Here is a 15,102-nt window from a genome sequence, read left to right as displayed (position 1 = left end):
GGGTGCCAGGAGGAGCTGTGCTTCAGTGCCAATCACTTCTGAAGCAGCTCGAACCTCTTCATAGGCTGCCAGTATCTCTTTTTCAGTGGAAGTATAGCTGGCCTCGGATCCTCTGTATCCCCGACTCCAAAAGCTGAGGGGTGGACCTCAAGTCTCCCCTGGAGCTTTCTGCCAGAGGCTCCAGGTAGGACCATTCTCCCCAGCTGCGGTATAGAGCACATTTTGTACATCATGCCCGGCCCGGACTGGTCCAAGGGCTACTGCATGAACTATTTCTCATTTAATTTGTTCAAAGGCTTGTTGTTGCTTATGGCCTCATTTAAAATCATTCTTCTTCCAGGTCACGTGAGAGAGAGGGCTTACAGTCAGACTGTAATTTGGGATGTGCATTCTCTAGAACCCCACAACACCTAAGAAAGCTTGTGTTTGTTTCTTGTTAGTTGGTGGAGACGTTGCTGTTATCTTGTTGATCACATCTGTGGGGATCTGGCGATGTCCATCTTGCCATTTTATTCCCAAAAATTGAATCTCCTGTGCAGGTGCCTTGACCTTACTCTGTTTTATGGCAAAACCAGCCTTCAGCAGGATTTGGATTATCTTCCTCCCTTTCTCAAAAACTTCTTCCGCTGTATCACCCCACACGATGATGTCATCAATGTATTGCAGGTGTTCTGGAGCTTGCCCCTGTTCCAGTGCAGTCTGGATCAATCCATGGCAGATGGTAGGGCTGTGTTTCCACCCCTGGGGCAGTTGGTTCCAAGTGTACTGGGCACCCCTCCAAGTAAAAGCGAACTGTGGCCTGCATTCTGCTGCCAAAGGGATTGAGAAAATTGCATTGGCAATATCACTTCTGGCATACCACTTGGCTGCCTTTGACTCCAGTTCATACTGAAGTTCTAGCATGTCCAGTACAGCAGCACTCAATGGTGGTGTGACTTCGTTCAGGCCACGATAGTCCACTGTTAGTCTCCACTCTCCATTAGACTGTTGCACTGGCCATATGGGGTTATTAAAGGGTGAGCGGGTCCTGCTGATCACTCCTTGGCTCTCCAGTCTATGGATCAGCTTATGGATGGGAGTCAGGGAGTCTCGTTTGGTGCGATATTGCCGCCGGTGCACTGTTGTGGTCACGACTGGCACTTGTTGTTCTTCGACCTTCAGCAACCCCACAACAGAAGGATCCTCTGAGAGACCGGGCAAGCTGGACAGCTGCTTCATTTCCTCCATCTCCAAGGCAGCGATACCAAAAGCCCATCTATACCCTTTTGGGTCTTTGAAGTACCCTCTCCTGAGATAGTCTATGCCAAGGATGCATGGAGCCCCTGGACCAGTCACAATGGGGTGCTTTTGCCACTTCCTCCCAGTCAGGCTGATTTCAGCCTCCAGTACAGTCAACTCTTGGGATCCTTCTGTCACTCCAGAAATATAAATGGGTTCCACCCCTTGATACCTTGATGGCATCAGGGTACACTGTGCACCGGTATCTACTAGAGCCTGATACTCCTGTGGGACTGATGTGCCAGGCCACCTGATCCACACAGTCCAGTAAACCCAATTGTCCCTCTCCTCCACCTGGCTGGAGGCAGGGCCCCTCTAATAGTGATCATAAAATTCTCCACTTCTGTCTTGTAGAAAGGGATTAGTATTCCTTATCACAGGAGCTGGAGTAAAATCAGCTCTTCTACTCCACCTGGGAAACTGCTCATCAGAGACTGGAGCAGCAACTTTCATGGGAGGATCATCCTTGATCATTGTTCTCCAGTTCACGCACCCGTTGCTCCAGAACTGAGGTAGGTTTTCCATCCCACTTTCTCATGTCTTCTCCGTGATCCCGCAGGTAAAACCATAGGGTGGCCCGTGGCGTGTACCTCCTATATTTTCTTTCTCGATCAGTAGGGCGCCTTCTGTTACTAGTTGAGACATGGGTTGGTACACGTGGGGAGCTGGATAGATCGGATAAATCATCTCTCATTTGTTTGAACTCCTGGGACAGTTTTTCCACAGCTGAAATGATGGAAGGGGTGAGATTGTCTTCGAACTCTCAGAGTTGATGACACACTTCATCCACTGTTGATGGTGCTAGGTCATTCCAGGTCATTGATGCCAATGTGTGGGCATATGATGATGGCGCACTCCGTGTAAGTTTCCGCCACATGGGTCGTGTACATTCGACTTCATCTGGATCTATGGATGCATTCCCGGCATCTGGCCTACGATAGATCATCTCTAGAGTGGCTGATTCCCTCAGGGACTGGATGCCTTTCTCTATCGTGGTCCAGTTGGCTGAGCGAGTCATAATATCATCCTTGTAGGGAAACCTTTCCTTCACAGCTGCCAGGAGCCGCCTCCAAAGACTGAGGGCTCGTTTCTCTCTTGCAATCGCTTTGTCAATTCCTCCTTCCTTAGCAAGTGATCCCAGCTGCTTGGCTTCCCTACCTTCTAGTTCATGACTGTCGGCCCTATTGTCCCAGCATCGGAGCAACCAGGTGACAATGTGCTCCCCTGGAAGACGGGTGAAATCTTTTCACATATTCCGTAGCTCGGTCGATGTCCGGGGTCGAGAAGTCACCTCTTCTTCTTCTTCCTCTTCCTCTGATCCACGTAGTAGTAACTCTTGTTCAGATGATGTCCCCTGTAGCAATTGCATTGGGACTTCATCTTTCTTCACTGCACAGGTTGCTTTTTGTGCCTCTCGTTTGCTTTTGCTTACAGGGGCAACCGATATTGTCACAAATTGGCCATTTGGTTTAGCTGCAGTGTCTGTCACTGTGGTTGGAGTGGCTGCAGTGTCTGCCACTAGGGTTGAAGTGGCTGCAGTGTCTGTTGCCAGGGTTGGTGCAGCTGCTGTGCTTGGGGGTTGAGTAACACCAACAGCTGCGTTGTCTGTTGCTGTCAGGGTTTGAGTAGCTGCTGTGCTTGTCACTGGGATTGGTATAGCTGCTGTACGTGGAGTAGCTGCGTTGTCTGTTGTGGTCAGGGTTTGAGCAACTGCTGTGCTTGTCACTGGGGTTGGTGTAACTGCTGTGCTTGGAGTTGGAGTAGCTGCGTTGTCTGTTGTGGTCAGGGTTTGAGCAACTGCTGTGCTTGTTCACTGGAGTTGGTATAGCTGCTGTACTTGGAGTTAGAGTAGCTGCATTGTCTGTTGCTTTGCCATCAAATCCAGAGACATTTTTTTCCCTTTGAAGGTGCTGGATAGTGTTGAGCAGGGCTCTGTAGGCGTAGGCCAAGCCCCAGCAAGTTGCAGAGAATTGTCCCTCTCTGGAGGGAAGGGATGCCATCCAGAGGGACCTTGAAACTCTTGTGAGGTGGCTGATGCCAACCTTATGAAGTTTAACCAAGCCAAGTGTAAGGTCCTACACCTGGGTCGGGGCAATCCCAGGCACTGCTACAGGCTGGGCAGAGAAGAGATTCAGAGCAGCCCTGCAGAAAAGGACTTGGGGGTGTTTGTTAGTTGATGAGAAGCTTAACATGAGCCGGCAGTGTGCGCTCGCAGCCCAGAAAGCCAACCGTATCCTGGGCTGCATCAAAAGAAGCGTGACCAGCAGGTCAAAGGAGGTGATCCTGCCCCTCTACTCTGCTCTTGTGAGACCTCACTTGGAGTACTGCGTACAGTTCTGGTGTCCTCAACATGAAAAGGACATGGAGCTGTTGGAGCGAGTCCAGAGGAGGGCCACGAGGATGATAAGAGGGCTGGAGCACCTCCCATATGAAGACAGGCTGAGAGAGTTGGGGCTGTTCAGCCTGGAGAAGAGAAGGCTGTGTGGAGACCTCATAGCAGCCTTCCACTGTCTGAAGGGGGTCTACAAGGATGCTGGGGAGGGACTCTTCCTTAGGGACTGTAGTGGTAGGACAAGGGGTAATGGCTTCAAACTTAAACAGGGGAAGTTTAGATTGGATATAAGGAAGAAGATCTTTACAGTGAGGGTGGTGAAGCACTGGAATGGGTTGCCCAGGGAGGTTGTGGATGCTCCATCCCTGGCGGTGTTCAAGGCCAGGTTGGACAGAGCCTTGGGCCATGTGGTTTAGTGCAAGGTGTCCCTGCCCATGGCAGGGGGGTTGGAACTAGATGATCTTAAGGTCCTTTCCAACCCTTACTATTCTATGATTCTATGATTCTATGATTCTATGATTCTATGGTATAACCAGAACAACAGCACACCTCGTTTAAGTGTTTTACTAGTTTTTCTGGATGTTGCACTTGTTCAGTGGTGAAGTTCCAAAGCACTGGAGGGGCCCACTGGCCTAGATACTTGCCCATACTATCCCACACACCCTGCCACTCATGACTGTCCAGCCTCAGGGAAAATCTCTTGCTGGTTCTCCTATATCATTCTCTAACCCTAGACCAGATTTGAACCCGATACTGCTTAACTTTCAAGATCAGACGAAATAGGGTGTTCCCAGGGAGGGATGGCCATGGGTAAAACATACTCTGTATGTTTGCCAACATGCTGATCCCCAGCACAATCAGCAGGCAGCTCTCAAGGGTATTCAAAGGCCATCCAAAACCTTCAGAACTCTCAAATGCTGTTGCAAATAGTTTGGTGGGGGAACGGGGGGTGTAAGGGAATGCCTCCTTTGTAGGTTGACCCCCCGAGGAGAAAAAAAAAGATATGTAATTGCTAAAAAATTTCATTATATACCTCCCAAAGTATAGAGGTGATGGCCACGCTGGGAACACAAGCCAGACCAGTTTCATGATCAATGAGTCTATTGTATTACAAGTCATTACCATGAAGTGCAGTGAAACAAGAACTTTAGCCCAGGCCTGCCAGCCAATAAACATTAAAACAGCAAATACTGGCTGTAAATAAGGTACAACATGCTGAAACTCTGAGACCAAGCGCAACAACTCTGAGAGCAAATAAATCACCATTGTGACGAGTAGTAACAATGAATGCTTATCACAAATATGACTAGACACACTCTGGTCAGATCTGTCGTTGGCTCAACCCTTCGTGCCCCACATTGGGTGCCACAAACAACTGTCGTGGTTTAAGCACAGCTGGTAACTCGGAACCACACAGTCGCTTGCTCACTCCCCCCCTTCCTCCTCCCCCTGCTCCCTGAGGGATGGGGAGGAGAATCGGAAGAATGTAACTCCCATGGGTTGAGATAAGAGCAGTCCAGTAACTAAGGTATAATACAAAACCACTACTGCTACCACTAATAATAATAATGATAAGGGAAATAACAAGGGGAGAGAAAACAATTGCTCACCACCTGCTGACCGATACCCAGCCCGACCCGAGCAGCGATCTGGGCCTTCCGGGTAACTCCCCTCAGTTTATATACTGGGCATGACGTGCTGTGGTATGGAATACCCCTTTGGCTAGTTTGGGTCAGGTGTCCTGTCTCTGCTTCCTCCGGGCTTCCCCTCCTCCCTGGCAGAGCATGAGACTGAGAAAGTCCTTGGTCAGAGTAAACATTACTTAGCAACAACTAAAAACATCGGTGTTATCAGCGTTGTTCCCAGGCTGAAAGTCAAAAACACAGCACTGCACCAGCTACTAAGGAGAAAAATGACTGCTATAGCTGAACCCAGGACAATCACTTGTGTTTATTGTTTTCTTTTCCTTTTCCCCTTTTAGTTTTATATTCTCTCCCCTTGTCATTTCCCTTCTCATTATTATTACTGGTGGTAGGAGTAGTGGTTTTGTATTATACCTTATTTACTGCGCTGTTCTTACCTCAACCTGTGGGATTTACATTCTTTCTATTCTCCTCCCCATCCCTCCGGGAGCAGGGGGGGAATAAGGCAGGGAGTGAGTAAGCAGCTGCATGGTTCTGAGTTACCAGCTGGGATAAACCACAACAGAGGGGGAATTAGTGAGAATCTGCCTGGCACTTAGTTGCCAACTGGGGTTAAACCAGGACAGTCCTTTTTGGCGTCCAACGTGGGGCACGAAGGGTTAAGATAACAACAGATCTGACTGGATCATATTAAAACAAATGTGTCATAATAAGAATTCATTGTATTGGTTTAATAGTCAGTGGTTGTAGGTAGTTAAGGTCTGGCGGCCGGAAGATATCGCGATGTACGGAAAGAGAGAGCCCCTCCCTAGATACTCTCACAAGCCCCATAGCATGGAGAGGGGAATTGTGGGGCAAGGCTGGACAATACCATAAAAGGTAAAAATTGTTAACCTGCCCTCTGATTGGGTCAGCACAGGTACTTCCGTGTGGCCGAAAGGTATAAAACACCTGCTGTTGTTTAATAAAACGCTATTTGGTCATCCTCCATATTGGTGTCTGTGATCTTCTAGCCCTAAGCCAGGGGTTGGCTTAGTTCTGCAAGTCTTGGCTGAAGCAACGCAGCAACAAGTGGTGAGCCCGACGTGATTCGTTCGGAGGGCAGAGGTGTAGCTCGCGAGCATGGATGTGACGGTTAAGGTACTGAAAACGTTGGCAAAGGATTTCAAGATTTGTATCAAATCTGGCAGCATTAAGGCGTGCCTGGAATCTTTGATTCACAGTGGGGTGCTTGGTCACCCTGCTCAGATATTTAATTCCAAAAATTGGCCACAAGTTAAACAGACACTGATTGAGCAGGCACTGGCGGGAAAGCCAGACGCCCTCATCACTTTGGGAAAGTTGTTGGCTTTATTACAACTGGCTCGGCAAGATCGGGAGGCATGGGGGGCGGCGCAGTTATACTTACGGGGAGCCGCGCTTGAAACTGCGCCTCCCACTACAACAGCGGCAGTGCAGACTGGCGAGCCTGGTGATGGTGGGGAGGACGAGGTGGAGGATAAATCTATAGAGCAGCTGCCTGAGCCGCAGGCATTTCTTGTTACTGAGTCTGAAGAGGAGCCCTCTGCGACCGGTGCGCAGGGAGGGGCCGCGCGGAAGGAGCCCTCCGCGCCACCGGCATATCCGTGGGGGGAGTTAAAGGATACTGTAGCTCATTATAACGAGGAATGTCTTAAAGGGGACGCTGCAGTCAGGGGCGGCAAGTCTGCAGCCCGTCTTAACAAGGAATGTCTTAAAGGGGACGCTGCAATCAGGGGCGGCGAGTCTGGGCCGGGTGAATTAAAAAATCAGAATGTGGACCCCCTAGATGCGCTCCCAGGCATGGTACTGAGGCATCTAGACGACGAGGAATTATTAGACCTGGGATTGAAACGTGTGGGTGGCGGTGACGCAGGGCCCTTTGGGGCACGGAAGAAGGAACGCAGTACCCCGAAGGAACAAACGGCATGGCGGGAATGGCGGGGAGGTGGGTGTGAAATGCGTTCTGATTCTGAGTCAGAAAATGAGGAGGCTACGGCGAGTGGCGCTGGACCCCCTCAGGGCTCGAGTGTCGAGGAAGAGAAGCTTGAAACACCTAAGGAGGTTATGGGGGGACTTACCAAAGCGATAGATGCGCTGAAGGCACAGACACTGAGACAAAAACGCGCCTTGGAGCGGCTGGGCGAAGCCCCACCCCCTGTGGCGCAGCCAAATTGGAACTTGATTGCGAAAGACTGTGTGCTAAGTGGCGTAACCCTAGAAGCCGTACCTGCGGCCGCGCCTCCACAGGCGTTCCCTGTTCAGGTTGGGCCACAAGGAGGAGCTATGTGGACGCCCCTAGACGCTAAGTTGGTTCAGGCCCTTCACAAGGCAGTAAAAGAGGAAGGTTTGTCGAGCAAAACCACAGCTATGCTGCTCGACTCCGCCCACGTCCAGCCACTAGCCCCTGCCGACGCTAGGCAGCTGGCAAGGGCGGTGCTAACTGGCCTGCTATTCCTTCTTTTGAAGGAGGCATGGTATCTCGAACTGCAAGGCCGCATACAAGCTGCAACGACAGATCCCACCCATCCCCTCCGACAGTCCACTTTTGATAGGTCACCGGGGCGGGAGGGGATACTAACATTCTTGTAAGCTCGCAGCCAATGATGTTTATAATAGAAGATGAAGAGCAGGGAAAACGGTTGCCACAGTGACTCCCGTTATTGCTAGGATAGACCAAGCCCTGTTAGGCCGAGATGCACTCTGTCAAATGGGAATTACTATAAAGGATTTTTAGTGGGGGCCACTGCTCAACCTGACCCACAACAAGATAGAATTACTTGGCTGACGAATGATCCGGTTTGGGTGGAACAGTGGCCCCTCACTCAAGAAAAATTACAAGCAGCCAAGGAAATTGTGAAGGTAGAAGCTCAAAGTGGTCATCTTGAGCCTTCTACTAGTCCATGGAACACCCCAATATTCGTAATTCGAAAGAAAAACAAAAACAAATGGAGATTACTCCATGACCTGAGAGCTGTGAATGCGCATATGGAAGCGATGGGACCTTTGCAAACTGGTCTGCCGCTTGTTTCTGCTATCCCACAGGATTGGTACATCATAATAATTGATATTCGAGATTGTTTTTTCAGCATCCCTCTTGCCCTGGAAGACCGGAAAAGGTTTGCCTTTACCCTACCTGCAATCAATTTGGAGGAGCCAGCAACACGCTGGCAATGGACAGTCCTGCCACAAGGTATGAAAAACTCACCCACAATGTGCCAGCGTTACGTGGCTAAGGCGCTGGAGGGTATCAGGGAAAAGTGGAGTACAACAAAGGTTTTGCATTACATGGATGATATCTTGATGGCTGCAGAGGACAGAGCCATCCTGGATTCCTTGTTCCAACAGGTGCAGACCAATTTACAGCAATTCGGGTTAAACATAGCAGAGGAGAAGATTCAAAAGGGTAGTACACTCAAATACTTGGTAACAGAAATTAGGGGAGAGCAGGTCACTGCCCAACCTATCCAAATAAATCCAGAAATTAAGACACTTAACGATGTTCAAAAGCTAGTGGGGGCCATTCAATGGTTGAGAACTTTTGTTCCGATCCCCAATGACCTAATGGAACCTTTTTATGACCTGTTAAAGGGTAACCAAATTTGGGAACCACGCACTCTTACAGAGGAGGCGCGAAAGGCGTTGGTAGAAATCCAACGCAGAACAGAGAAATTTGCCCTTATTCGCATACAACCAGGCAAGGACATCATTTTAGCCTGGGCCTTTACCAAAGGAGGCTGTTTTGGAATGCTAGGACAAGACAGAAAGAAGGAATTGTGTCCCCTGTTGTGGGCATACTCTTCAAAGGGAAATGACAGCTTTGTGAGGTGGAGCAAGGTTGCAGTTTTGGTAATGGAATCTTTAAGAAAATCAAGCAGAAAAACATTTGGCAAGGAACCAGATGTCATCTGGCTGCCCTGGACTAAAAAACAGGTGACAGAACTGATGGAGAACAAAGTAGAGCTGCAATTATCTCTAAGTACATACCATGGGAAGGTTGAGACAGGAAAGGTAGAGCTCTGGAAAAGATACTGTCCTGGGTTCAGCTATAGCAGTCATTTTTCTCCTGCTTAGTAGCTGGTGCAGTGCTGTGTTTTTTAACTTTCAGCCTGGGAACAACGCTGATAACACCGATGTTTTTAGTTGTTGCTAAGTAATGTTTATTCCAACCAAGGACTTTCTCAGTCTCATGCTTTGCCAGGGAGGAGGGGAAGCCAGGAGGAAGCAGAGACAGGACACCTGACCCAAACTAGCCAAAGGGGTATTCCATACCACAGCATGTCATGCCCAGTATATAAACCGGGGGGAGTTACCCGGAAGGCCCAGATCACTGCTCGGGTCGGGCTGGGTATCGGTCGGCGGGTGGTGAGCAATTGTATCCTCTCCCCTTGTTATTTCACTAATCGTTATTATCATTGGTGGTAGCAGTAGTGGTTTTGTGTTATACCTTAGTTGTGGGACTGCTCTTATCTCAACCCGTGGGAGTTACATTCTTCCCATTCTCCTCCCCATCCCTCCGGGAGCGGGGGGAGGAAGAAGGGGGGGGGGGGGAGTGAGCGAGCGGCTGTGTGGTTCTGAGTTACCGGCTGGGCTCAAACCACGACAGATACATGGATGCATTACAGCCCTCACTGCAGTTGAGAATGCTTGATAATCCCCAGCCTGGGCTGACATATTTTACCGATGCATCCTCTGTCACAGACACAGCAGTGGTGGTCTGGAAGGAAGCCGATAAATGGGAAAAACTAATCTGGGTAGAAGCAGGGAAGAGTGTTTAATGGCTAGAGGCAAAAGCTATGTGTCTAGCGCTTGAACAAACTCCTGAAAAACATATTAATGTCTGTACAGACTCTATGTACGTGTACAAATTGGTTCAATCAATGAAGAGAGGAGGATACGCTAACGGGGACATTTCAAATGCATTACAAGAAGCATTAGGAAAGCGAACTGGTACAGTCACAGTGATTCACATCAATAGCCACCAAAATTGCCCTGGTCCACTGGTGGAAGGTAACACAAAAGCAGATTCTGCTGCAAAAAGGTTGTGGACGTTACAACAGGCTAGTGAACTGCACCGAAAGCTACATATTGGTGCAAAGGCATTGGCAAAAGAATGTAATATTCCTATTAGAGAAGCTCGGGAAGTTGTCGCTACTTGTCCCTATTGCCAGCACTCCCCATTATGGGAGGCTGGAGTGAATCCTAGAGGTCTGCAAGCACGAGAGTTATGGCAGACAGACTTTACGGAATGTTCACTCATGGCCCCTAGGAAGCACCTTGCGGTTACAGTTGATACTTACAGCGGTGCAATAATGGCCACACCACACATCAAGCAGATGGGAAAGACAGTCATACAACACTGGGTCACCGTCATGGCCTGGCTGGGAACCCCAAAAACGATTAAAACAGATAATGGGCCTTGTTTTAGAAGCACATTAGTTGAAGATTGGTGCAAGAAGTGGGACATTGAATTAAAACACGGGATCCCATACAACTGTCAGGGCCAGGGGATTGTGGAGCGTGGTCACCGTGCGCTCAAGGAAAAAATTAAGATCCTTGGAGAAGAAGAAGGGTATTCGGGAAAAATACCGACAGATCAACAAACTAATATCTTAAATCGAGCCCTGTTAGCTTTAAATCACTATATTAGAGGACACGAACAGTATTCGCCAATGGAAAAACAGTATTTAAAACAACAAGTAGCTACCTTTCCCCAGGTGCGTGTTAAATTTCCAGGGGACCTACAGTGGGAATCCGGGTGGAGGCTGCGTACAATTGGAAGAGGGTATGCAGCAGTAGAAAAGGAGGGATTGCTGAGATGGGTACCTAGCAGATGTATTAAGGCGGAATTAAAGGAGGATCAGAATAAAACTAATGAAAATTGTGAGTTCTTGTCCGCAGGACTGGATTGTCGGACACCCTCGCAACCCGTACGTCCCAGTGACGAATGAAGATGACAAGGAAGAGGATCAGACCTGATGCTTCTACAGCAAGGGGGAGTGTGCGCTGCACTAGAGGAAGGGTGTTGTGTATATGCAGACCACACCAGAATAGTAAAAGACACTATGACCAAATTGCAGAAAGGTCTGGAAAAAACGAAGGAGGGAACGAGAGGCACAGCAAAGTTGGTTTACGTCATGGTTCAACCATTCACCATGGCTGACCACTCTGATATCTACCTAATGGGACCAATCACAATGATTGTAATAGCAGTGATTTTGGGACCCTGTCAAGCTCGTTTCATTTGTTAAGAGTCAATTAGAGAGTGTTAGCATTAGATTAATGGCATTTTAGCGATTGCTCTAAGACTGTTTTCATTTAAAACTCCCTTTAGCTATCCCTAGTTATACACCACTACTCTCAGTTGTTCCCCAGTTATCCTGTTTGGCGTGCCTTATATTTTCTATCTAAACTTATAATGTATATTTTTAGAATTTTTATAAGAAATAATGTAGAAACAGCACACATTTGCTAGGTTTGCACACAAGTTTTATGATACGTATTTTTAGGATTGTTTTATCTTAATCACCTTATTGGTGCATAGGGAGGGGGGATATGTAGGTAGTTAAGGTATGGCGGCCGGAAGATATCGCGATGTACGGAAAGAGAGAGCCCCCCCCTAGATACTCTCAGAAGCCCCATAGCATGGAGAGGGGAATTGTGGGGCAAGGCTGGACAATACCATAAAAGGTAAAAATTGTTAACCTGCCCTCTGATTGGGTCAGCACAGGTACTTCCGTGTGGCCGAAAGGTATAAAACACCTGCTGTTGTTCAATAAAACGCTATTTGGTCATCCTCCATATTGGTGTCTGTGATCTTCTAGCCCTAAGCCAGGGGTTGGCTTAGTTCTGCAAGTCTTGGCTGAAGCAACGCAGCAACAAGTGGTCAGAATGTTGATCTCGGAGTTGTTGCCTGTATTCTCAGAGTTGCATTTTGCAACACCTTACTTGAAGCACGCTGTGGAAAACTGTCCAAACAGTGTGAAAAACTGTTCCAGGAGTTCCAGCAACAATAACAGGATAAGTCCTACTCTCCACCTGTACGGACCCATGTCTCACATATTAACAGTAAGCATCCTTTCACTCGAGAGGGTGGATACAGGAGGTACACACCACAGGGTACCCTGTCGTTTTATCTGCAGGACTGTGGAGGGGACATGAGGAACCGGGATGGAAAGCCTACCTCAATTCTAGAGGAATAGGTACATGAACTGCAAGGGAAAACAACTGCAAATGGGTGTTCTTCCAGGGGACTTGTTGCTCCAGTGTCTCTATTTCCGAACCAGATTGGAAGGGCTGATGTTACTCCTGATCCTATGGAAAGACATTCTAACCCATATCTACAAGAAGGACATGGAGAATCCTGTGACCAGTACTAGAGGGGCCCTGCCTCCATCCAGGTGGCAGAGAGGGACAACTGGGTTTACTGGACTGTGTGGATCAGATGGCCTGGCATGTCAGACCAACAGGAGTATACGGCTCTAGTAGACACCAGTGCACAGTGTACCCTAATGCCATCAAGCTATCAAGGGGCAGAACCCATTTGTATTTCTGGAGTGACAGGGGACTCCCAACAGCTGACTGTACTGCAGGCTGAAATCAGCCTGACTGGGAAGGAGTGGTAAAAGCACCCTAGTGTGACTGGTATAGAGCCTCCATGCATCCTTTCCATAGACTATCTCAGGAGAGAGTACTTCAAGGACCCAAAAGGGCCGTCTGTCAGAGCACCCTTCTGTTGTGGGGTTGCTGAAGGTCGAAGAACAACAAGTGTCTATTGCTACCACAACAGCTCACTGGCTGCAACATCGCACCAACCAAGACTCCCTGACTCCCACCCATAAGCTGATCCATAGACTGGAGAGCCAAGGAGTGATCAGCAGGACCCGCTCACCCTTTAATAGCCCCATATGGCCAGTGCAAAAGACTAATGGAGAGTGGAGACTAACAGTGGACTATCGTGGCCTGAATGAAGTCATGCTGCTGTACCAGACATGTTAGAACTTCAATATGAAGTGGAGTCAAAGGCAGCCAAGTGGTATGCCACAAGTGATATTGCCAATGCATTTTTCTCAATTCCTTTGGCAGCAGAATGCAGGCCACAGTTTGCTTTCACTTGGAGGGGCGTCCAGTACACTTGGAACCAACTGCCCCAGGGGTGGAAACACAGCCCTACCATCTGCCATGGACTGATCCAGACTGCACTGGAACAGGGGCAAGCTCCAGAACACCTGCAGTACATTGATCACATCATTGTGTGGGGTGATACAGCAGAAGAAGTTTTTGAAAAAGGGAAGAAAATACTCCAAGGGATTGGTAGTGAAGCACAGCTCCTCCTCGCACCCAGGTTGCCCGTGCTGGGCTGGATGTTCAAAGGGCAGGTATCCTCTACACATCATGCAACTGATGGGTCACACTGATCACACAATGAGCTCAAATAGGAAATCCCAGTCATCCATGAATCTTGGAAGTGATCATGGACTGGCCAGAGGGCAAAGATTTTGGAACGTCACTAGAAGAGGTGACGCATGCTGAAGAGGCCCCAGTGTATAACTGTTGTGGTTTAAGCACAGCCAGTAACTCAGAACCACACAGCTGCTCGCTCACTCCCCCCCCTTCTTCCTCCTCCCGCTCCCGGAGGGATGGGAAGGAGAATTGAAAGAATGTAAATCCCACCGGTTGAGATAAGAACAGTCCAGTAACTAAGGTATAATACAAAACCACTACTACTACTACCAATAATAATAATCATAATGATAAGGGAAATAATAAGGGGAGAGAATATAAAACTAAAGGAAAACTAAAGAAAAAAACCCCAATAAACACAAGTGATGCATAATACAATTGCTCACCACCCGCTGACCAATACCCAGCCCAACCCAAGCAATGATCTGGGCCTTCCGAGTGACTCCCTCCTGTTTATATACTGGGTAAGACATGCTGCAGTATGGAATACCCCTTTGGCTAGTTTGGGTCAGGTGTCCTGTCTCTGCTTCCTCCTGGCTTCCCATGCCCCTCCTCCCTGGCAGAGCATGAGACTGAAAAGTCCTTGATTGGAGTAAGCATTACTTAGCAACAACTAAAAATATCAGTGTTATCAGCATTGTTCTCAGACTAAAGTTGAAAACACAGCACTGCACCAGCTACTAAGAAGGAGAAAAATAACTGTTACAGCTGAACCCAGGACAATAATAAATTACCAGAGAGTGAGAAGCAATAGGCCTTGTTTACTGATGGGTCATGCCATATAGTGGGAAAGCATCGGAGATGGAAGGTGGCTGTATAGGGTCCCCTATGACAAGTTGCAGAAACTGCTGAAGGAGAGGGTGAATCGAGTCAGTTTGCAGAGGTGAAAGCCATCCAGCTGGCCTTGGACATTGCTGAATGAGAAAAATGGCCAGTACTTTATCTCTATACTGACTCATGGATGGTGGCAAATGCCCTGTGGGGGTGGTTGCAGCAATGGAAGCAGAGCAACTGGCAACACAGAGGTAAACCCATCTGGGTTGCTGCACTGTGGCAAGATATTGCTGCCCAGGTGGAGAACCTGGTTGTAAAGGTATGCCGTTGTTATGGTTTAAGCCCAGGCGGTAACTCTGAACCATGCAGCTGCTCACTCACTCCCCCCCTTCTTCCCCCCGCCATGTACCCAAGAGTCAAGCTACTGAAGAACATGTTTATGATGGTGGAAGCAACCACTGGATGGCTGGAAACATGCTCAGCCCTATGCCACTGCCTGGAACACTATCCTGGGCCTTGAAAAACAAGTCTTATGGCGACATGGCACACCAGGAAGAATTGAGTCAGACAACCGGACTCATTTCCAGAACAGCC

General features: G+C 48.5%; 1 long non-coding RNA gene and 1 pseudogene across 1 annotated transcript; one reads left to right on the top strand and one right to left on the bottom strand.

The window, feature by feature from the left end:
* LOC115619027 overlaps positions 1 to 15,102 on the bottom strand; it is a 49,184-nt pseudogene that overhangs the window by 29,713 nt on the left and 4,369 nt on the right.
* LOC115619199 lies at positions 8,298 to 11,495 on the top strand. The gene is made up of 2 exons (XR_003994951.1): positions 8,298 to 8,464; positions 11,173 to 11,495. It is a non-coding gene; the product is annotated as an uncharacterized LOC115619199 (long non-coding RNA).

The sequence above is a fragment of the Strigops habroptila genome, chromosome W (genome assembly GCF_004027225.2).
Source record: "Strigops habroptila isolate Jane chromosome W, bStrHab1.2.pri, whole genome shotgun sequence".
Lineage (NCBI taxonomy): Eukaryota > Metazoa > Chordata > Aves > Psittaciformes > Psittacidae > Strigops > Strigops habroptila.
This window is presented reverse-complemented; position numbering and strand designations above follow the sequence as displayed.